At 41.5% G+C, this 23,571-nt stretch overlaps 1 long non-coding RNA gene across 1 annotated transcript; it reads right to left on the reverse strand.

Moving 5' to 3' along the window:
- Positions 1 to 1,089: 1,089 nt before the first annotated feature.
- On the reverse strand, positions 1,090 to 10,321 carry LOC131555104 (uncharacterized). Its single transcript, XR_009274513.1, has 3 exons — positions 10,225 to 10,321; positions 8,674 to 8,822; positions 1,090 to 1,494 (listed from the first exon to the last, which is right to left on the reverse strand). It is a non-coding gene; the product is annotated as an uncharacterized LOC131555104 (long non-coding RNA).
- Between the last annotated feature and the right edge of the window lie 13,250 nt (positions 10,322 to 23,571).

Below are 23,571 nucleotides of genomic sequence, written 5' to 3' on the forward strand. Positions count from 1 at the left end.
GAAAGAAAAAAACCCCACCAAACAGAAAAGAGTAAGAGTTTACCACAGATTTAAATACTTATGTGAAACAAAGGCCTCTTTGTGCTAGAGCTTTCTGTAGCAAAACTACTTTAGAAAAGTTTGGAATTTTTTTTCAGTACTATTTTATATCAGAACATGAAAAAAAAGAAACACTTTCCACACTTTAGCCATACCACAAAAGTCAGAGTCAGTTTTTTTATAACTTTGAAGGTGCAAAAACTATAGCTGAAGACTCCACTGACAGGAAAACACTCCCTCCACTCAAGTACAAATTTTGAAAGAATTAAGTTGACAACTTACACTTTATGCATCTCATTTCCCTTCCAGAAGGGTCTAAACACATTTGCAGTGAATCTAAGCTTGCATATTGCAAAAGGTACAATGCCAATCAGAATTCACCCACTCATTTCTCTGGAAACAAGAGCAGTGCAAAGGAGCAGCAAGAAGTTTCCTTTCTCCTTCAATATCCAGGCAGGGTTCTCCCTCTGTTGCACTGAGCAGACAGAAATCCCAGCACTCCCTTCCTGCAGCCTCTCAGCATCAGCCCTGTAGGCTTGCTTTAAAATGTCTGAAAACTAATGAAATTTGCACAAAACAGAAAGTTAGTGTTGACACAGATACAAAGTTATTACCAAGGCTTGTGAAAAGAGCTTTTTTCCCCCCACCTTGGTATGACTATCATCTCTGGTAAAACTGAACTCAATATAAAATCATCAGTGGTTGGACTTTATCATAGCTGAAAATTACCTTGCAGCTGTAAAAGGGAGTTCCCTCTTTTCAAAGCAATTTGCCCAAACTGCTATGATGCCAGCCACCCAGAAGTCAAGATATTATAATTCTTGCACTAATAATGAGTGACAGTGTTACCAAAATTAGAGTTACCAAAGTCAGAGGAATGTATGAAGTAAAATGGGACCTTTTGTCTACACATAAGGTTCTGAAAAGTCTAGAAATAAATAGTGCAGGAATAAATAAAGAAGTCAGAAATTAGGAGTAGTGGGACCAGGTGTTGGGACCCTAGTTACTGAGAATTCCAGACTTTCTGTGTGGACAGGCACTGACCCCCAAGAGAAGACTGCAAATTTCTTGAGACAAATGTTTGCCCAAATGGATCTCCTATGTTGTTTGACTTTCTAAGATGTTTTGGTACCTCTACTATTACTTAATATGCATTGAGTGTTTATTACAGAAGCATCACCTAAAGAACAAGATCTGTCATACTGTACAAAACAATGTTTTCAGATTAAAAGCATTTTCACTCGACATCTGAGTCAGAAATAGAGGGTGAAGATGCAGAAAGTTAAAGTTATCTGCTATGAGAAACACAGGAAATAAGTAATTGAGCCAAAAAGGAAATCAGGGTCTTCCAAAGTTGTGGTCCAAGGCACTGCCAATGGGATCACGCTGTCTGTATTCCTTGTGCTGTACATAATCATGCACCAGTACAGGCTGCACATCACATGTTCCATGACTCTAGGAAAGCAAAGATATTTTAGGAAATGGTCTGTTTTGCTGTGAAACATTTATACAATGAGGTATAACAGAAATAAACCTGCTAAAAAAATTACAGAAACAAGAGGAGAAAATAAGCAGCTGAAAGGAGACACTCTTGTACATGTGAAGGGTAAGTGCTCTGTAAGTCCCAAATCATGTAAAGACATGGAAGCACTTGCTGGAAAGTAGTAATTCGGTACTATGTAGTGCATGTACAAATGCAGAGTTTCAGAAGAAACTGAAATATCAACTATTTTTGAAGTATTTTTGCAAGGAAACTCGATTCATGAGAAGTAAAAGTATTATAGTTGGGAGAATTTTATCAGCACCATGATCATTGTGGAGGACAGCATAGCAACAGTTATATTTCAATTCTATTTTCCATTTAAAGCTATACTAATGACAATTCTAGAAGAAGTGGATGTTACATCACAGGGACCAATGGTAATTATTTACTAACACTGTACTGAAGATGAAGAATCATAGAGGATTTAGCTACAACTGCACTAACCCAAATTTATATGATACAGCAATATCTCTTCATTTCAAGCACTCACATCTTTCTGGATTTCATGTTCTTCCATAATGGAAAACTATATGGTGATATGGTGAAAGGGGGGAATGAAAAATGAGAGATTTAGAATAATCTAGATCCTGAAAGCCTTTCCAGATCATCGCCACTGGAATAAAATGACTGCTTTTGAAACCTCTGCTGCTAGTCTTTGCTGCTTAAATAGATTAGCAGATGCTTCCTCTTGTTTACTAGCAGTAATGCAGGTAACAAACACTGTGAATTCACCACAAATTCCTAACAGATTTTATCTGAAGCTGTGGTTTTCCACTTGTGGTTCATGGACTTCTGAGACCTCACTAAGTATCTTAATGAAGTCCTTATAAAGTCATTAGGAAAATTTCTTAAGTTTTTAATAGTCTTAAATTCACCACACTGATTTGCATCTGTGCCTGAACATCCTCAGGAATACAGAAAGGTTGCAAATTACTTTTGCTGTCGAGAGTTTGAAACTAACTAGAAGATGTATGGTGTCAGATTGATGGTTAAACATGTAGGGAATGCCATTTAACACTAAGTATTAATGGTAGCCACAGCTAATCCATGGAAAGTGTTGCAAGCAAAAAGTACCTGGGATAATTGCTTATTCTGGGTCAGTTTAGTAATCAGTTTTCATGGCAAAGTCCAAGAAGTCAGGTGACTAAGTAGCACGGAGGCCCTCAAACGCACCATCACTAAACTGCACCATCTTTTAAGTAAGGAGGAAGGAGCAATCAAGTGGTGGAAGTGGTCACAATATTTTCAAGGAAATTACAAACACTTTTAAGATGTCACAAGATTTTTCTCGCAAGTTTTTTTTAAAAGCTGTTTAGAAGTTTGTTTCCCTTGGTTAGGATCTTGATTTTCTTCCCTTGCTGTTGTTTGCTCTTCAGTTTACCAGGAGCCCAGGCATTCCCTGCCTGTGTGGGAAGTTCTTCTGCTCCTCTCCAGGTGCTCAGGCACCTCAGTGACTTCCTGCCATGAAGAGTTCTGGTCTCTTTCAGGAAGCTTCTCTTATTTCAAAAAGTGGAACAGGAAATGCGTAAAAACAAACCCATGTTTTCCTAGGGAAAGTGGGACAAATTTGGACAACAATTGGGCTAAGCAAGACAGCGCAGGGGCTGCCTCAGCACCACCTTAGACCCTACCAACTCAAATAAAACACCTGGCAGAGAGGGGCACACATGGACACGTGGGCACACACAGACATGATGGGGCTGCACACACAGGCGGTGCAGGGGACACTGCCAAGAATGCTTTGACTTCTTTCATCATGGAATAATGGCTCCATGACAGATGCCCCACTATTCTGCTGTTATCCATCTAGTGAAAAAAGACAAAAAACAACAAAGTGAACTAAATTCTCCCCTCTCAACTACAACAATGCAGACTAACAGTCAAAACCCAGGCAGATGATTGGAAATAGGGAAAAAAAATAGCACAAACTATGGAGAGGGAAAAAGAGATACTGGAGTTCACTGTAAGGTCACAAAAGGGACAACAACAAATAGCAAACACTGGCTATCATATTAAAAGCCTGTGTGCTAATAAAAGTCATGAAGAATAAACCAGGACAACCAGATGTCTTATTGCTAAAAAAAAAGTAAGATATCTAACTGGCACTAGGGAAACTTCCTTGGAATTCACACAACTGAATTACTAATGTAGAAAATGTACAGCTTGTTTGGGAATGATAGGCAGGGGAGAGGCCTGTGGTTGTATTTCAAAGGTAACCTAAACTCATCCCAAACTCACAAAGACAGAGCAGAAAGCCCAGTTAGTTTGAGGGCATTAAAAAGGGAGGAAAATAACAAAGGTTCTGATACTGTTCAACACCTACTTCAGGTGACTACATCAGGTATAAGCTGAATAAAGATTCAGCCCATACCTGGGCTGAATAAAGATTTTTCCTGAATAGTACCACACAGAGCAGAACCTGCTGGTAAGCAGAAAGACTATCCAAAAGCTGCCGAAACACAAACACCACAGGCCACTAAGCATATCTTTGATATGTGAGAGGAAATGGTCATGGCATATGTGGTTTGGGCATGAAACAGGTAGAGAAACTCAGTCCTCTCACTCCCAGAGAGGTCACCAGAGCAGTCTGGGTTGACACAGGCTCCCCAGCCCCTTGCAAGGCTGCCCCACACCAGCACCCTGGTCCATGGTGCCTCTGCCCTCCAGCTGTCATTGCCATGGACAGCAAAATCCTCCTCCACACAGGTCTGGAGAGATCAGTAGCACAGATCCAGGCACAACAGTGCAGAGCATAGAGAAAAGGCAAGTAAATGTTTATCTCTATGGGCCAAAAGTAGGTTTCATATGGGCCCCACTGATCTTTCAGTCTGATGTAAATCTGCAGGAAAAAGTTTGAAAAGAAACACACGTGCTATTTTCTAAGCACATGAGGATTTTGAGGTCGCTCGCCCTTGCAAGCAACTTTGTAAATTACTGTCAAATAAAGTTAATTTTTGTTCAATAATACACCTTACAAATAAGAAGGAAACAAATAAGATATAGCTCCATTTTTACAACGGTTCCCAGTGCTGCTTCACATGGCACATTCATGAAGAGAAGGATCTACATGAAACTGTGCAGGACAGGGAAATCACATCAAAAAGTATTTGCCAGTAGTTCCTCATCAAACTGCAAAGATGCATCAAGACATTTGCACACTAGTCAATATTCTTACATGTATTTGTTTAGGAACTGTTCACATTTTGAGTCTTGTGACCAAGACATCCATTTTGAGGCCCTTCTGGGGCCTCAGTGACCATCCTCTCCAGATCACGGTACTCAGCAGCAATCTGCAAGAAGTGCCCGAGCCTGCAGAGGACAACAGAAAGCACTAAAAACCCTGAGTAAGAGGACCACGTCTGTTGATGACAATGATGCAACATGATTTCTGAGTTTTCAACTGCAGAAAGCTAGACAGAGCTGCAGGAATAACAGAGAGCAGATTAGGTACACAGATGGATATGGAAATAAGAGAAATGGACTAAGACAAAGGGGAAGCAGTATGTAAAAAGGACATATTGTTGCAAAATACTGCACTTGGGAAGAAATAAGTTAGGAGAATGAGCAGGGGATGGGAGACAGCTGGCCCTGCGGCAGTTCTCACAAAAGCATCTGCAGGCTTCAGGCTGAGCAGGAGTCAACTTCTTTCCTGCTGTCATAGAAAAGCAACCATTAAATAAAGATTTATTAACAGATGGCATGTAAAATGAATTGTTTGCTCTCCTCAGCATTGCAAGACCTCTATCATCTGGGCTATGAGACTCATTCCTAACACTGCACTTCAAAAAAATCTCAAGCAGTTATGAAGAGTCCCGAGGAGAACACCTTAAATAATCTAGAGGCCTAGTTATTAGGTCCACAAAACATGTCCTTCTAAAAAACCAATTGCCTGGGAGTTACCACTAGCTCAGTTGGAAGACCTTCAACCTGAGAATTTAAGACAGTTGACATTTCCTTGCCCCTCTACATGAAGTTACACAGGCTTTTTTAAAATAGAAATAGAGAGGAAAGATTTTTAGTCCTTTTGATTTTACAGTGCATGAAAATACAACTTCAGCATTTTTCAAATACTGAAAAAATTCACTGAGCATAAAAGGAAACAAAAAAATATATTGGGGGAGAATTGTTTACAGGAGAATTCTAATTATTCAGGAAGCCTAACCTAAACTTGTGCAGCTGAGATCAAGAATACTGCCTATTTACAACAGTCTATAAGAGGAAGAAAACTGAAAGTGTTAAAGATGCTGCTCATATATTATGAGCAACCATAGAATAAGATCCAGTTTATTTAATTTTATTATTATACCTTAAAATAGACAATCTTCACTTAAGAGATCCTCCCTCCATAGTGATACCTTCTTACAAGATATTTGAAGTGGTGTACTTCAAACTCATTTAAATTAGATGTATAACACCACTACAATATATTTTACTTTTTTTTTTTTACTTTGTCTACTTTCTCCTTTCAGAGGAATACACATTTAGATTCAGTCCTCTTCTTTTTTTATTTAAAATTCTTATGTAACAGAATATGTGAGACGATCAACTTGTGGAAATCCACTTATTTAGTTGGAATAGGAGTCTCTGTGGGAACTTTAAAAATAATTTAGTTCAGGCCTACACATAATTTGAAGAATTAAGAATCTTAAGATCAATTTTATACCACCTATTATAAAGCATATACTATAAAGTGCACTTTATACTTTCAAAATTTTTAGAATTTATTTTGTTGAAGTATAGTCTGAATTTTTTGAAGTTTCCAAGTTACAACTGGCTTATACAAAAGGCACTGCCATTAAAAGTGACAAGTCCTCATTTCAATGCCAGCAGAGAACCATGCTACCATAAGCTTTCACACACAGAAAGTTTGTAAGTCATGTAAAAGTTCCAACTGAAAACCATACTGATTTCCTGATTTTAGTTCCCTAAAGGCCTTTGGTTTGACACCTAATTTAATTCCTGGAGACTGAGAAGTGAATATTCTGTTGATTGTGCTCTGGGATCTTAAAGCTCAGCATGTTGCTAACATCCATGCATCATTGGAAACACTGGATGCCCCCAGGCATGTTTTTTCCCATCTTGACTGCATTTTCTCAACTGAATTATCCCCACCCATTTGGCAGACAAAAGGCTCAGAGGTATGCTCTGATTCAAAGGCTTTACTTTGTAAGGGAAAGTCACTCTTAATTGAGGTTTCATTTCTTGTGCCATCCCTGGGGAGTAGTAACAGTTTCAGCCACCCAATGAATCATTGAAGTTTTTTTTTTTATGTTCTCCCATACAGATGCCCTGAACAGAAAATTAGATCTAAACCAAGTGAATGCATGGGAGCAACATTCAGTCTCTCTTGCCTCTAAAACAATGTCAATAGGTGACTAATTAGAAGATGAAGCAAATGGAAAACAACCTGAATTCAAGCTAAATTCAAGAAGGAAATTTTCACTAATATTTAAAGCAGAGAGAGAAAACAATATCCTGCATGACCAATTTTCTATCCACTTCTCAAAATTTGTATTTATCACTCTCTTTCCTTGCAATTTAAACATTCCTCACATTCACATTTATCCACAAATTTCATTCTAAGGGATAAATCAAATGTATAAACCAACACATAAATCTTACCTGTAATGATAATTAACTGTTGAATTTAATTTCTTGCCTTTTGTCTGAGAGGACAGGAAGCAGCAGAAGTGTAATGCTTCTATTTCTCAGGTGAAACCAGTTTGAAAGTAATATTCAATGTCAGGAACTACTAAATTCAGCTATAATTAACTATATGACAGATTTCTAAAAGGCACAAATGTAGTCTATAGTTTGAAGACACAATATAGAAATATATGAAGATGGAGTGCTCTCAGTGACTTACCATCTGACACTGATGAACAGCAACTGCCTTGGCAGGAATTATTAAGTTTATTCTTCTTTACAGCCCAGACTATTCTCCAAAACGTCTGTGCCACTCACTTCTCCATCAACTTCCAGACACAGAAAGGGCAAAAACCCCATCAGCCATCAAAGCAGTACTTCATACTCCAGATGAAAAGCATCAGTAAGCCAAACAGTCCCATTCCTGAGGAAGAGCCCTGTGTCCTAAAAATGCTGGGTAACCACTCCTTAAAATACAAAAAAGTAAATTGACAGGCACATACAAAGGCTCACAGGAGCTGAGCCAAAGGCCTTGCTGACTCCCCAGCACTACACTTCAAACAAAGGCAGAGCCACCCAGCTGCAGTTATCTGGCTGCAGCCCCCCCTTTGGAAACACCTTCTTCCTTTCCTGCTGGACATGTGTCACTTCCAGCACCACGTGCTGCTGCTGCTAACACCAATGTGACAGGTCTGTGCCTGGAACACACACGGGCTCTCCAGCCTGAGCCTGAGAAGGGAGCAGCCAGCCCTGCTCCCCAGCATCACCCTGAGGGTACCCTTCACCCAGAGACTGCAGCCTTGGCCCAGCCCAGGCTGGTCCCTTCCCAGCTTCCCCTCCAGACTGGACCAACCCGAGTTCTGCCGCTTATGAGAACGGCTGATAAGGATTGTACCGCCAATTTGTTATGGCCCTCTGAATCTTATCTAGGACTAAAAACAGCAGAAGCTTTGTAGCTGCACAAATGAAAGTGAGCTTGGATTGCAGAAAGCAAGTAAATGTGTTGAAAACTGTATGACTTATTCCTACATACACATACACAGAAAAATTTCTCTTAGGCATATGTACACACACGAAAGATTTTAAATGTTATGCCTTTAGCAAGATCCCTGTATCTAATTTTCTAAAATACCTTTTAGCTCTATTTGGAAGCAAATTAAAAAAAAACAACATACTCTATAAAAGACATATCACTACCAGTTCAAAAGGAGAAAATGATTCTGAGATGGAGTGTCATTTGTGAAGTCCCACCACACAACTGTAAGTCAGTGATGCTCTCAGATTTCATCCTTTCATGTTAAAAATGTTTTGATGTCCTTAGAAAAGCAAAAATGACATTGCTGTTTTGAAGCACCAGAAGTGGCAGAAAACCACTCTCTACAGATGATGGTGACTCTGATGATTTTAAGTAATTGCCCCACACCACATTACTTGCATAAGCTCACCTTTCCAACTCAGCAATTCCTGCATTTGCAAAGCAAAGCTGTGCTCTAGCAGCAGCTCTATCCAGCTGCTATAGGTGACGTTTTCATCTGCCCAATTTAATTGCCCTATTAAATTGGGCAGTTCTGGAGGGTCTGGTTCTGCTACGCTCCTACAAGGACAAAGAGGGCACGATCTCAGTATTACAGGGACAAACAGCACAGGCTACAACTGCACAACATCCCAGCCCCACCAACCATCCCTGAGGCTGGGGGAGGAGGAACCAGGGCTGAGATTAGGTGAGATGCATACTACAAACAGCCATCCTCACAGTCCAGGCAGGGATTTTACACCCACATTTACATTCAGCAGCAATGGCCTTGTGGCCAAAGTGAGCAGGAGCAGCCTAAGCCCATCCAAGCACAATGCCAACTGTCCATGGGAGGCAAGAGGCAGAAGCACCAGAGAAAGAACAGCATGTGGGATGAGGGTGCAGGCGGGTTGGGGGCTGAGCCCAAGAGCTGAGGGTCCCTGGCAGAAACAAAATGGGAAGGAAGCAGGAAACAAGCTGTTGCCTTTTCTCAAGGCTTCATTTCAAGTCTTGTGAATCTCCTGTTTTCATTAAAAGAAAAGGAAAGGAAACCCCCTTGTTTACGCCTTCTGGTATCAGAAAAAGAGATTAAAGTGAACTAACTTTAAATTCTTCCATATGCCTCCACAGGGTTTAAAATTTAGAAAGTAAATCTGAAGACTTTACCAATCTATTTTTAACCTCATGATTCAGTCTGATTCAAGTATTCAAGTGTTTGTATATAGTCACAAAGGGACTAAATCCTTCTCAACAAGACTTCCATATGCTTTGTATGTTTGTGAACTTTATAAATGTTTAATAACAAATATCCAATTAAAAATGAGTGCGCATTCACAAGCCTGGTACACCTACCCCACACTAGGAAATCTATAGTGTAAAAGGGACAAAAAGAACAGTACGCACTGCACTCCGCCTTATTTGTATGGCAGTGTCAGACAGAACCAATTTTCAGTTTTCAAGTTGATCAGTTTCCCCACTGAAAGCAAGGCTTCACAACCTCTGCTGAATAGCCACAACATCAGAGAGAAAAGGCTTAAGCTTCCAAATTTTAAATATCAGTGGGAAGTAAGCCAGTGAACTACCTTTAGCTGACTCTCCCACTATACATTCATTGAAAATAACAAATGCCTAACAAGGAATTCCCAAGAAAATTGTATTGCCATCAGTCTTGTGTCTTGCACTGCTGAGAAGAGTCTCATTGCATACACTGCCTCTACTATGCATCAGACAATAAAAACATGGGGAGAAAGGGACTGGACTTCTCCCAGTGCCACACGAGAAATTCCTGCAGCTTACCATGCTACCAATGTCCCCATGCTACCAATCCTACATGTATCCTGTGTCCTCCCAGTGTGGACTCCTCTAACACCTCCAGGTGTCACAGCATAAGCCGCAGCACATGCTGCAGTTGAGACAGGCACAATACACAGAGTATTATCGGACAACTTCAGAAAGCTTCAACCCGTACAGAGTAACACCTTACCACTTCAGAAGCCTTCAAGCATTGGCCCACACACAGGAACCCCACATCACTTCAGAAGGCTGCAAGCATTGACTCTTGTTGTTTAGCCCAACCTTTGATACCCTCATGTTGATGCACTGCACCTGTGTGCCTCTGTTCCCTTTGGTGGTTGGTCAGTGCCCCTGGGCACTCCAGCTCTCATTGCCTTCAGTGCTGCTCACCTGCTGCTCACAGCTGGGGCCCATTGGGGATGAGGCTCAGCCAATTACCACAAACTGTGTGCCTGATCCAGGTACGGGTCTGTGAGCATGAGGCATTAATTCATGTGTGACCCTTTGCCTCCTATTGTGCCTCTGTCCTTTGACACTTGCTGGTTGCTACAGTCTGCTCTAGAAAAATTATTTGTGTATTCCCTTATGTTACCTATCCACACCTCCTGACCAGGACATTTTAATGCCCTCCTGTAGCAGACTGTGTGTCTGCTCCGATTTGCCCCTCTTGCTGGATGCCTTTGTGAGCTCGCTTCCTCATTTTTCCATGTCTCTCAAAGACTTTTTAATTACATCTGACTTGCCTACCAGAGTGCTTCATGCCTCCTCCTCCTCTCACCCTCTTCTCCTTTCTGCTTCTCCACTCCATTTTCCCACCTCCTGCTGCAAGAGGGAGGCAAGAGGCATTCCTGGCCATCCAGGCACTGACTTCACAAACTGTATCAAGAGACTAAGTGGGGAAGATGTTTGCTGGTTGCCATTAATGGATATGACTCTCAATCATTTATTCATTTATCTGCCAATAAAGTTAATCTGTTATCTATTATCTGTCAATAATGGAGAGGTATGCTGTGGTTCCCCTTAATTCCTCCACTGTCAGTTTGTTTGCTGCAGGCCAAATCCCCCAATTATTTAAAACCATGAACTGAGTTTGTCATGCAATGTTTATGCCTTTAAACAAAATCTATGCATTGTTTATATATTTAAACATAAACATAAATGCATTAAATGTTAAATGCATTTAAACAATCCTGCAATGTTTAAATGCTACAGATGTGTAAACAGAAATGGTCTAGTGGAATGAAAGACCTTCCAGGGTGCCCTGTTGAGATTTACACAGTCTTGAAAAATGGAATAAGGATTTATTCTGTGTGTCCCCTTGTGCAGGGCTTCCCTGCAGCCATACCCCCCACCCCCCCAGCCAAGGGAATGCTCCAGAAGACTTCCTTGGCCAGGTGAGGAGGTTACCATGCAGGTAAGACAAAATTCTTACCCCTTGGCAGGGAGTTTGTGTCTTTTCAGGTGTGTGTAACTCCATATTCTTTTGATGTATCTTTGTGAAATATCCCCACCCTTGATACTTCAGCAAGCCCAAGGACTGCTTTTCAGGCATAGCCAGGCTCTGCTGGAGTAAGGCAGAAAAGGCTATCTCCCAAAATCCATCTTGGCTTTTCTGTGCCCAGAATACAGTATGGATTTCCAGTCCAAATGACTGGAAAGAGCTTCAAATTCAACTGATGCAAGTTTTTGAGGCTTTACTGAGTTAGGGTTGCCACAAACTGCTGTCTCAAATTCATGACAGCTTCATGAACCTTTCCAGCAGCCCCTTCTGGTCATGGGCTCCTGCCAGAAGCCATTGCCTGGCAGGGACAGTCAGGGCAGAATCCATCCTGGCAGCCTGCCACAGAAAGGGCTCCCTGCTCAGAGTGCTCAGGAGCAGCAGTGTGCATCCCTGCCACAGCCCACCCAACATCCTCCTGCCTAAACCTCACCTAGGGCTGAAAAGGAGAGGGCAATAATACACAGATGCTACTCGGTATGACTGTGAGCCACATCAGTCAGTTAAGGGAAACTCTGTGCATTGAGTGATCAATGGATTAGTCTTGGTAAGTGATTGGTTATGGATTCCTGGTTATTGGTCAGCATATCAGTCCTGGCTGAATAAATCACAGCAGAATGTCAGCCCGACTGCTTTAAGAATACAGCTGGGTTCAGGGACCTGGTTTCAAAATCGTTCCAATTTGTAGTGCCAACAGAATCTTAAGAATATCCTATAGGCAAGCACAAGCCCCAGGCTATCTCATTTGTATTATTCCTTGTTCTGCTTTCTCTTTCTTTTTAAATAAGGAACAATACAAAGAATGACAACTCAAATTCCGAGTCATGCTGTCAGGAAGAATAATAGACCTATTCTATACAAAAATGCCTGTATTGTTGGTTTGTTTACTTCATCTGTTGCATGGCCATGCTGCTGTCAGAGTTCTGGAGACAAAGCCTCAGCTCTGAGTCTGTCTCTGGGTGCTGGGCAGGGAGATCTTTTCCCTCTGCTGCTTTTTACCAGGGTGGCAGCAGCAGTGCACCCCACCCATCCCCATAAGCAACACTGAGGGCAGGAGCTGTGAGATAAATTGGAGACATCTAGGCTTCCCATTAAATCCAGCCCTACTACTAAGATCCAGTATCTCAATGGCACATGGGAATTTATAGGCAAAAAGCCTATTAAGCATGCAAGGGAGTTAGGCATGGCTAGTACAGCTCTGCACATCTGTGAAGAGTGTTTAAAGCTCAGTGTCTTTCACTGGAAGGGCGTCTGCAGAACTACACTCTGCTTCGTGTCACCCCAGTAATGACTAATACACTGTCGGAACGTCTCTGTTAAATTGATGACAAGGAGGGGGTTTTAGAGAGTCCCAGTTCAAATAAATAACTCGACCAAAATAGTCTGTTCCCATACAGCTATACCAACCACAATCTGCTAGAAACTTTCTCAAGAAAAAAATAGAGGATAACAGTACTACATGAAATCTAAACAAGGAACAAAGTAAGAAAACAAAGGCAATGGGTAAAGGAAGGAGTAGATTGCACAACCTACAAAGAAAGATTCAGCATGGTGGGGTGACATGCATATTAATGGATGTCTGTTTTTGTGGGATCTGATCTCTTTTTAGATCTATTTTTAAGCGGTTTTCTCAGCTTCTGGAATGATAGTTAAATAAGGAAAAAGTTCCAGTCGTGGGTTACCAAACTACAAGAAAAACAATTATATCTGACTGTCAAGTTAAAACCTAGAATGGAGAAAGCAATTTCTCAATCTCGGAGCAGCCTATGGAAGAAACAATTCTGCTACTTTATTCCAGCAAGTTTTAAAAAAGACATTCCCATTCCAGTTAAGCAGTCTAAGTTTCTTAAAGAAATAGTGTCACAGCAGGCCATTTTGACTGAAACAGGAATGAGTGCATTTTCATTATGAGTTTCTTAAATTGCCAAGAGAAAGTCTAAATCTCACCCTCCATCCCCCCAAACAAATCCCCCACCCAGCGCTGAAGAATCAGCTGTGCTGCTGCCACATTTGTGATACAGCGTGTCAATACAGTGGAGGGAGGGAGATGATCCCTCTGCAACACAGAGCCTAACACAGAGGAGCTGTAAACAAGGCAAGGACCGAAAACAAAAACACCAAACATTTTGATGGTAAATTCGATTTAGTTGAGCCAACTTCATGCAATGTTAATTTAATTCAGTGTTACAAAAATATGCTCTCATGTGAAGTATTTTCAAATGCCTGCAAAAATGTTAGTGTGAAAAATTCTTTAACTCATCCAGTTCATTCCCGACGATGTTTCCTGCCAGCTACATTCACCACAAATGCTGTCTGGTAAATAGCAGCTGCAAAGGAAGGATAAGGATGCCAGGGTACACTTCAGTAAACACTCATTCTCAGTGCCTCACTATATCCTGGGCCAAGCGAGCTAATATACATTCACAGCCATGTGCAAAAACCCTCAAACTTTGCTTTCGCTACTTCCCGAAGGTGAGGACAGTGGATGCACTCAGTGCTGCGTTTGTGGGCAGGGGCTTTTCGGGGAGCCAGGCGCAGCCCCCGGGCCGGGCCAGACCAGGCCAGGCAGGCTCTGCTGCGGCTGAGGCAGCGGAGCAGCACGCACCGCGGTGGGCACGCTTCCCTGCCACCCGTCCCGGGCTCCTTGGGCCTCTGCCCTGCCTTCCCACCCGCAGCACTGCTCAGGAATTACACCTAGCTGTTCTCATGCCTCTTCTTGTTTGCTCACCCAGCCCGTCTTGTTTTCTGAAGCCAACACCTTTCCCCACCGGCTGCCAGGCGCAGGGAGGAAGCGGGTGCGGGCCGCGCTGTGCCACAGCCAGGCTGGCTCAGCACAAAGCCCTTGGCAGCGCCATGAAGCCACCTGTGAAGGATGAGGCTGCTGTTGAGCAACACTTCCCCTAGATCCTGCCCAGAAGGGGCTCCCCGGGGAGAATGGCTGGAGCCGGACAAGCCGCGATGACCGACCTGGGAGACTACTGCAGGCGCCAGAAAGCAGAGGGAGAGCCAGGGTTTGCAGGAGCCACACCTGCGGGGATAAACACACACGCAGGGCAGGCAGCTCTCCCTGGGGAGCAGATTGCTGCCTGCTGGCGTCACTGCCGCCCCGCCAGGGGTTATCGCTCCCGCAGAGGCACTAAGGAAACTGCCGGTGTGAATGGCCCTAATCTGCTTCTGCTGCAGCCCCTGATAACCCGGGGAGCGGCTCGGCAAACGGGAGGCTTGTCCAGCGCCACAGGGAGTTGAGGGAAAACTGCTTTTCAGCAGTGCAGGGGAAGCAAAAGAGCAGGATCGATCCATAGGCCGATGCCAAGTTATTCTAGAGCTACAGTGAGCAAGGGCCCCATAGAGCACTCGCTTAAGAGCACAGGTACAACCCCCCTCTGCAGTGGTTTTAGTGACCCCGATTGATACAGGAGCCAGCTGAGGGATGCTAACAGGCCTGCAGCGCCATCCAGGAGCTCATTCATCCCACACTGCTACTGACTGCGTGAAAACTGCTGCTGAAACCTCCTTTCAGGCTGCTGAAACTTCCCCTGCCTTCTCCCTGGTCTCTCCCGTTATAGAATTGTTTCCCAAGGTGGCTGCGTGTCAATTTGTTTGATTAACCAGGCAGTGAGCATGTTAGGAGAACTTGCCTGCGAAGAGAAGAGACAAAAAAAGGCAAAAAGAAATATCATCATCAGAAAGTTATATGACAGCTTCTGTCACAAAGAAGGAGACAGCTTGGAGTGGCTGGAAGGCCTGGACTGTCACAGTAACAGAGTAATGAAAAGAAATTTTAAAAATTAAAAAAATATGAAAAAATAAAGAAGAATTAAAATTTTATTGCTGCTTTCTTCCTCTTCTCCCACAAAAAAGCAAACAAAAAAAAAAAAAAAGAAAATAAGCAGACGGATCAGCAACGCTTCTAGAAACTGACAGGAAGAAGAGCACACCTAACCTCATCACTGCATGCCTAGAACCAAGTGCACTAAACAGAGGAAGAACAAATGGCAAAAATTAACTATTCCAGCTCAACAGACTTTTGCTTCAGAAAACCCTGGTACATCAAACCTAATGTTGAGTAAACCTTAGCTCCACCCTGCCAGCAAGGGAAAATAAATGGGAGGTGCCAAAAAAAGACCCTGTCATTGCTAGTGCAGCACCAGTGCCTGTTTGGCTGATGACCCTGGTCATCACTATTGCACTCCATTAATTAAACCACCCAAACTCATACTAAAGAAATCACTTTAGCACTGATAGCCATAGTCATCCCTGGCTCTGCTTGAATAGTACCTTATGACAGGTACTTTAAAAGCAATTGACAGCAGCTCGGGAAATAAGAGCAAACTTTCCCACATACAGCAAAACAAGGTTCTCATTGATAGGTACCAGGGGAAAGGAGAGAGGAAAATGTGGTGATATCATAACATAAAATCAAATTACATCTATGCTGCAAAACTTTCCAATTTTTTTCTCTCTTTTTAGCCACCTCTCATATTTTAGGTTGAGGTGGTTTAACCTAGTAAGGGTCTCATTTCTAGCCTGTCACCTTTTCCATAGTTTACTAACATTTATTACCTAAAACATAAAAAGTTCAAACAGATCAAAACAAAGAAAACATAGGCCAGGAGAGCTGAACACAACTGAGAATGTGGGAGGAAAACAGTCCTGTGAGAAGCTTCTTCAGCACTAGACAAATAAAATCCCCTCTCCCTGGATACAAAGACATAACTCTTATTTATGTGAATGGGAAACATGCTCATGCACTGAGGGGGGAATAACTTCCATAGATCAGCAGAATGACTGCACTGGAGATAGCTAAAACCAGGCTACATGTGCAATGAATGTGAAAATAATTTCAGCCATCTGAGCTATGTAATTTTTCACAGATGCTTTTGGAGCTGGATGGACCATGTTACCTCTCTTTTCCCTGACATTTCCTCAATGTTTGCAAATTGCTTTCTGTGACCTGTAGGACAAGACTCCATAAAAATTTGGTTTGTTCCTTTCTGCCATCATCCCAAGTGTTCAAACAGGCCTCTGTGACCAGTTTTCCTTCCAGAAAGATTCTGCAAAACACCCTGCTCAGTCAGATGAGCCAAATACACCTGGCAGGTATTCAGTAATGTGTCCACACAGACTGCAGTACAACCACCTCCAGAGACATCTTCAAAACCCTCAAATCACAAAGAGCTTAATTCATTGTGTAAAAAGCTTTTTCCTGGGTACCTAAAAACTACACATTCACTGACCCAGTAATATATAGGGATGCTGCTCTCCATTGCTGTAGCTACAACATTAACAGTCTTCCCCTCCATAGAAGGCCACCATGAAAACAAAACAAGAAGCTCTTAGTACTTTTCATTCAGCTGTCTCTGGGCATTTTGTAAGTCTGAGGCATTAAAAATAGAGAAAACATGCTCGACTTCATGAGCTACTGGTGTTTTTGAGTTTGTTAGCTGGATTTTAACCAACTGAATTTAGCTGGGATTTTTTAGCTGGTTTGGGTTTTTTTTTTTCATTCCTATTGTAACTCTTGTGCAGAATATCAGGATGTTGTCACACAATGTGCTAACTCTGGTTCTAGGGCACATAGTACCAAATAAAATAAAACCTAGCTATTTGGCATAAACCACCAAATCTGTCCAAACTTACATTTCTGGTTAGAATTTGTTTTGAAGTATTTCTGAAGGATAGCTTTTTTTGTTCTGGCAGGCATTACTCCTGACTAGGAACGGTCTGTCCTCTGAATCCAGAATAAACAAAAGTCTGAAATACATGCTGGTTTGTAGGTTATTTTGCAGGCTAATTGAGTAACCATGCACCCAAGTCTGACAAAGGACACATCTATGTTGCCACTTGATGTGGATCTGGTGTTGTACAGACCTGATCTTAATGGCATTGTAAGCAGGATGGATCTTTGTGGGACCTCAGTGCTTGCACCACTCATTCATCACTTTAATTTGCCTCTGGAAGCTGCTTTTTTAGAGGCTCAAAGCTACTTCTGGATGCTATCCAACAATACAGTTTTGAACAACCAGCATGGTCCATAGCACTGACAACAGCCCCCCAAAAAACCAGATCAGAGCCGGTCTCATATATTTTTGTGTGCAGTGGCCTCCCAGTTTTATACAGGCTCTTCATACACACTGAAAGCAGCTGGCAATCTAAACCTGTGCTTTTGGACTTCATGCAGCTGGAACTGTGATTCTTGGAGCATTTCTCTGATGGCAAGGGTAGTTTAAACAGCCCTGGCTCTCCTTCTTTAGACATTGGTGTCCACCTCACTTCCCTCCCTGTGCTCTGCCAAAGCCAACTATTTATGCAGCTGTGCGGCAAAAGGTTTCAAGGACCTGATCTGGGTGGGGAGAAAAGGAACCTGAAAAAAACAAAAAAAAAATCCATCCTGATCACTTCTGTGGTACATCAGGAAGCCACATGAACAATTTTGTTGGCATAGCCTGGGGTGGGCAAGAGCAAAGAAAGAAGGCTGCTCTATGGGTATGTTATTCAAACAGTGATGCTCCTTGATGTGGACACCACAGCCAAAGCCCTGTCCTGTGTCCCTGATTTGTAGCATTTATAGGCACATTTCAGGTGTTCATTAGTGATAGCTTGGCCCCCCTTTTGAAACTTTCTCTCCTTCTCATGGCAGTGTGTATGGAAACAGGCTCATGCAGTTCTGCTAGAATGAAGATAAAGCCTTGTAAAGCTAAATAAAGCTGGGCACGATTTTTTATAAGCTTGGTAATAGTGCCCTGTGGAAACAGGCCATGATTATGACCGTGGCAGTCTCTAACTGCATCTTTAAGTGGCATCCCAGGTCTGCCACACAGATATTTTTGAAGGTCTTTGAAGCAAGAATGATCACTGTTGTTAAGACTAAGCAGTTTTATATCTTCTGGACTGCAGCCATCAACGAGACAAAACTAGGTAAGAATTTTATAGAAATCTGCAGGTAGCCAAAGAAGTTAAGTCTTACTCTGTGACCTGTCACAGTTTCTACTGATCTGAGTACACAAAATCAGCTACATCTAACAGGCAAGCCTGATTCATTGTGTCTATTTGTGTACAGAAAAACTAGAGGCTGTATATACAAAAGAAAAAAATCTTTCTCTCCAAAACTTCAATTTTCAATTCACTGCTTTTTGAAATAACTAAATCTTATTAGGAATAAGTCTGTGACTCCTGAGGTTAGCCAAGCTTGGAGAAGTGTCATTTCAAGTCTCTTCTGCCACAGGGAATACTGCTGGTTAAAACTTCCCAGCATATCCCTGAAGAAGGGCTCCTGTCTCAATGACAGGAACTGTTAAAGGGACAGGTTGCTTTTCTTGTACAGTGTCAGAGGCCACATGACCAAGTACAGCTGAAACCCAAGCAGCAAAAATAAAAGGTGGAAGTCTGAATTTCCGTTTAAGGATATGAAAGCACACTTTTATTTAAAGGAAGAAAGGTGTTGGACAGTCCAAACATTTTACATCTAATTGAATCAGCTGCTCTCACCCTTTGCAATATGCATCAGTTTTGCAGGTAGGACCTGAAAGACTATGGGAAGAGGAGGGCAGCAGAGATATAGACCCCAATGTAACAAAGATCAGGAATCCTCCAAGAGGTGCACTTACAGTTGTTTTAATCGTGTGAGGCAGCAAGACTATATAAAACCAATAACTACAAACCTGTTTTCCTTCTACCTCAGTTCAAAACAGAAAAGAAATAACAAGCACTGCAAGGCCCTGCTGGACCACTCTTTTTTTTAAAATTTTTTTTTAAAACCGGAAGAATCACAAACATGTAAGCACAACACACAGAATTCATTGCTCTTTATGTTGGCTGCCTTCTTATTTGAAAATAAAATACTTCTCTCTAAATATACCATGGCTCCTACAACAATCTGTGGCTTGTAAAAAGCAAGCAATGACTCTTGGAAGTGTGCAGGAGCTGGGCAGAAGAGGCTGCCCCTGAGGTACTTTATTTAATGCGAGACTGCAAAGGGGCGTTTCACAGCCCTTGCAGCAGCACAGACTCCTGGCTTGCAGACGGTGAGAGAAGGGAGCATCACTTTTGGCTGCGCAGGGCCCCCTGGAGCACGGGCTCAGAACTGGGACAGCCGAGTGGCGCTGCCCCGGGGATTCCGGCTCCCGGCTCCCGGCCGTGATTCCTGCACCGGTTCACATCGACATGGTTTCTTGAAGTGTTCAGCTGGATTTTAGAAACTGCCTTGCTCACCCACACCACTCACTGCTTGAACCTGCATTTAAAGATTTATTTTTTTGGTCTTGTTTTGGTGCTAGGAAACAGATATGACTTGAACTATGTCAACTTCTCAGTTAAATCTTACTGGTTTAGTACTTAAAATTTTGGTTTTTGAAAGTTTTTGTAAACACCACAACCTTCTGACTTTCAAAGCTATTTTAAAAGAGCAGGAGAATGCCGCATATCACTTTTAACATGCATCTGGTGTTATCTGCAACTGCCTGGTCCCCCCGCAACTTCATCTGTTCCCATCTCACTTGGAAAAAGAGGTTTTGCACAGATGTGGTGAATTGGCAGTTACTGGTTTATGTGCCACTTTCTGAAGCTTGTAAAGAATGGGTGGTCTGCAATGCATTTGCCCTAAATTGTGGACATCCCACTCTCAAATATGGTAGCTTGCACTCCCCTTTGTCCTACAGTAGCTTAAATCACTGTATAAATGGCAGATTTCAGGGTTCTTTTTCCGTTTGGAGTTTACCACCTCCAGAGTATATGTTTTCAAATGTTTCTTTACAACAGTAATGGCTGAATTTTACCACTGATGCAACTTCTCATTTATTTTATTTAAATGAAAGTTCTTTCCCATATAATCATTGTATTCAGCAACTAGGGATTAGTAAAAATACCAAATATCATGAGAAACATAATAAACCAAAAAGAGACAACCATATTCACCACTTGTTCTACACTCCCAGTATTGCTATTGCTAGTGGATCTGGGCCAACCGTTTAGATAATGGAAAACATTTGCAAAGAGGTCTTCATGCTTGAAGAACACTCAACTTTTCATATAATGGAATTCAGCAATATTTTCCTGACAGTGTGGGGCACTGCTTCTCCAGTGAGGTTTGCTCTGAGTGCTTGCAAAACCTTGCACGACTGACAGAAGAGCTGCTGGTGTAGGCAACTACTAGAGTAGCCAGGTTAGTCCGCTGTATTTTTGCACAACAGAAAGCAACAACTGTTCCAAAGGTGACTTTTTTCCCCCCGTAGAGATGTAATTTTCAGTCCCCAAAGAATAAACAGAGGTATCAGGCATTTCAAAAAGAAAACATGTTATTTTCCCCTGTAATCTTTGCAAAATACCTTTATAAAATCATCTTACCAGATGAACTTGGACATGCAAAGAATAGTAAACAATGATGCACACCAGGCAAAAGGGAAAAACTATGTTTTCTTTTAAGCAAGACTCAGAGACGCACCAGTCCAAATGTAAATTACTCTGTGGAATAATTAATTGCTTAAGAGTGGGCAAATACCTCTGCTGTGCTTACATATCTTATGCTTGAATCAAAGTGCAGCCTGAGCTGTAAACTTCCTGTGTTTGGAGGCCTAATAAGAAAGCACAGTAGATGAACTGTAGGGACAAGGAAATGCTTTGATCCATACTTCAAGAGAAACCTAAAGCAAACGTGCACTGCAGGGACCGCTAATGCTGTAAAGATCTTGTTGTTTCTCATTCGCTAACGATGTTAACTTTTATCAGGTGTCTAATGTGATTAAGGTGAGTGACAAAGGGGTGAGAATTCAGGTCAGATAAGGAAAAAGAAGAGGTTACAGACTACTTAGGTAAATTGCACTTTTTCAAACAGTCTAGTTCAGGTTGAAATTTACCCTAAGGAAGCCAGAGAATTACCTGAAGCAATCTTGATGTTATTAACAGTGCAGTGGATCCTCCTGAGAGGAGGCTGACATTGAACAGCCTGTGAAAAGGCAAACACGGTGCTTCATTTTGGTGCCTTCACTCTAGACAGAACTTTATTATCTGTCTTTCAGTCATAAACTTTAAAATGTCACCAGTAATTCCTTTGAAAGCTCTCAAATTTAAATTCTCTTCGGGTCTGACAGCCTGAAAAAGATTATATCCCTTGCAGACCAGAGAAATTTTGGGTTTCTCAAAGCAATAATTGCAATGATGCTCACAATAATGGTAATAGAGAGAATAAATGTAACGGCTTCTACATGCACGCCCAAATGTACATATATATTGAATTTTAAAAACTTGGTATATTGCTGAGCAAACAGAAACAAAATTACGAGACTCTTGAAACGTTGCAGAATGCAACAGAGTGTATAATTCTCACCTGAGTTCTTGACACTTATTTGTCCTTTATGTCACGTGGTCTATAATGGAATAAATGAAGAAAACCTTTCTGATAGCTGCCTCTAAGGTACTAACCTGCTTTCAAATCATTTGGCATTGCTGCTAACTAATAAAAACATATGGAATATTAATCAATATACATCACCTCTTTCTCTTTAGAATGCTCAGATGACAGGAATTCTTCAAAAATTATAAATAAGTGCCTGTTCCTGAAGTTAATGCATGAAAAAATAAGCACACAGACTAAATCTGGGAATAAAATAAATTTTTCCCATTAAAAATGAGGATCTAATTTTTTTCTTCTGAAAAAGCTTTGATGACAAAAGCAGTGTACTAAATAGGGATATGCATTGATACACAGGATATAGGAAGTTTTGGTGATATGGTCAACAAAGTGTTGTGATCAGGTTTATTATTCTTGTTCTTCTCTGCTACATTTGCCAGTCAAAACTAGACAGCTACTCTTTATTGAGTATCAGCTTTCTGAAAAGTTGAAAGAATGCATCTTGTTAGTAATGACAATGTGGAAAGATCCTCATCTCTGGGGATGGCTACAAATAGAAATAAACATCATTCTTCAGCCACTCTAATGGTGGTTCAGCACACATGAAATAAAAATTCCTTCAACCAGCTAACCAACTAAATAAGAAATAAAAGGCCTACAATGGTGCAATGGTGGACAAAACTTGTGGTCTTCTAGCTGGATGCACTGAAGTGGTTCCAAGTGTAGTGTAGACACCCATACATGGCTTAGGTTACTTTGTTTTGCTGAATAATAAATTGATGTCTTGCTCTGTCAAGATGCTGGAAAGTGCCATGGTGTCAGTCCAACAGGACAAATATTATGTATGTAAGAATAAAAATGTGGGTCAGCTCAATTCAAATTTTTATCTTATTACAATTGAATGCATTCTTAAATGCCATATCCTGCAGAACTGGGCTCTAGTTTTGTTAGATGAGAAAAATAAGAGTCACTTGGGTGTACCCTTTTGAGTCAATTAGCTGGTGGATTTAAATGGCAGATTTATCAGTGGTTGCAACAGGCCACTCACCACTGCACCCTGGGGAGGGCTGGTGCAGCCAAATCACTGCCACTAAAGTTATGTGAAGTTGATATATTTTTCCACAAAACAGCTTCATTATCTAATCTAACAGATGACAAATGCAGATCTCTCAGGGAGAAGGTAAGGATTTTCCCTGATCTAACAGAAACCCAGTAACACTAGTTGGTGTGATGGCACAACAGTACAACCCTTCACTGTTCTGTGTTTCTCCCCTAATCTATATGGCACCTTCCTTTGGTCTAGTAAGGAAAACATGCTTTATGTTACTAACTTGTACTTAAAAAAATTTAGTACTCTCTTGTACTGCCACTTTTGGTTATTTTTCTGCTATTTCTCCTGCTCTCTGATTATGGAATTGAGGTAACTAATGCCTGATAATACTCTGCAAAGCAAGGTCAGGAGTAACTTGTGAAATTTTTGGGATTTTGCTAACATTTGTAACTCAAATTTTGTGAATACCAGGTAATCTTACAAACATGCACAAAAAAGATAACTGTACAGAGAAAACAAAGTAAATGCAGAGAGGTTATTTTTTTTTTTTCTCACAAATGTTATGTTTCTTCTGTAACAGCATACACATAATCCTAAATTAATGATAACAGTGCAGTACATATTTTTTAAAAATCCAGCTTGT

This window comes from Ammospiza caudacuta, chromosome 3 (genome assembly GCF_027887145.1).
Source record: "Ammospiza caudacuta isolate bAmmCau1 chromosome 3, bAmmCau1.pri, whole genome shotgun sequence".
Taxonomy (NCBI): Eukaryota; Metazoa; Chordata; class Aves; order Passeriformes; family Passerellidae; genus Ammospiza; species Ammospiza caudacuta.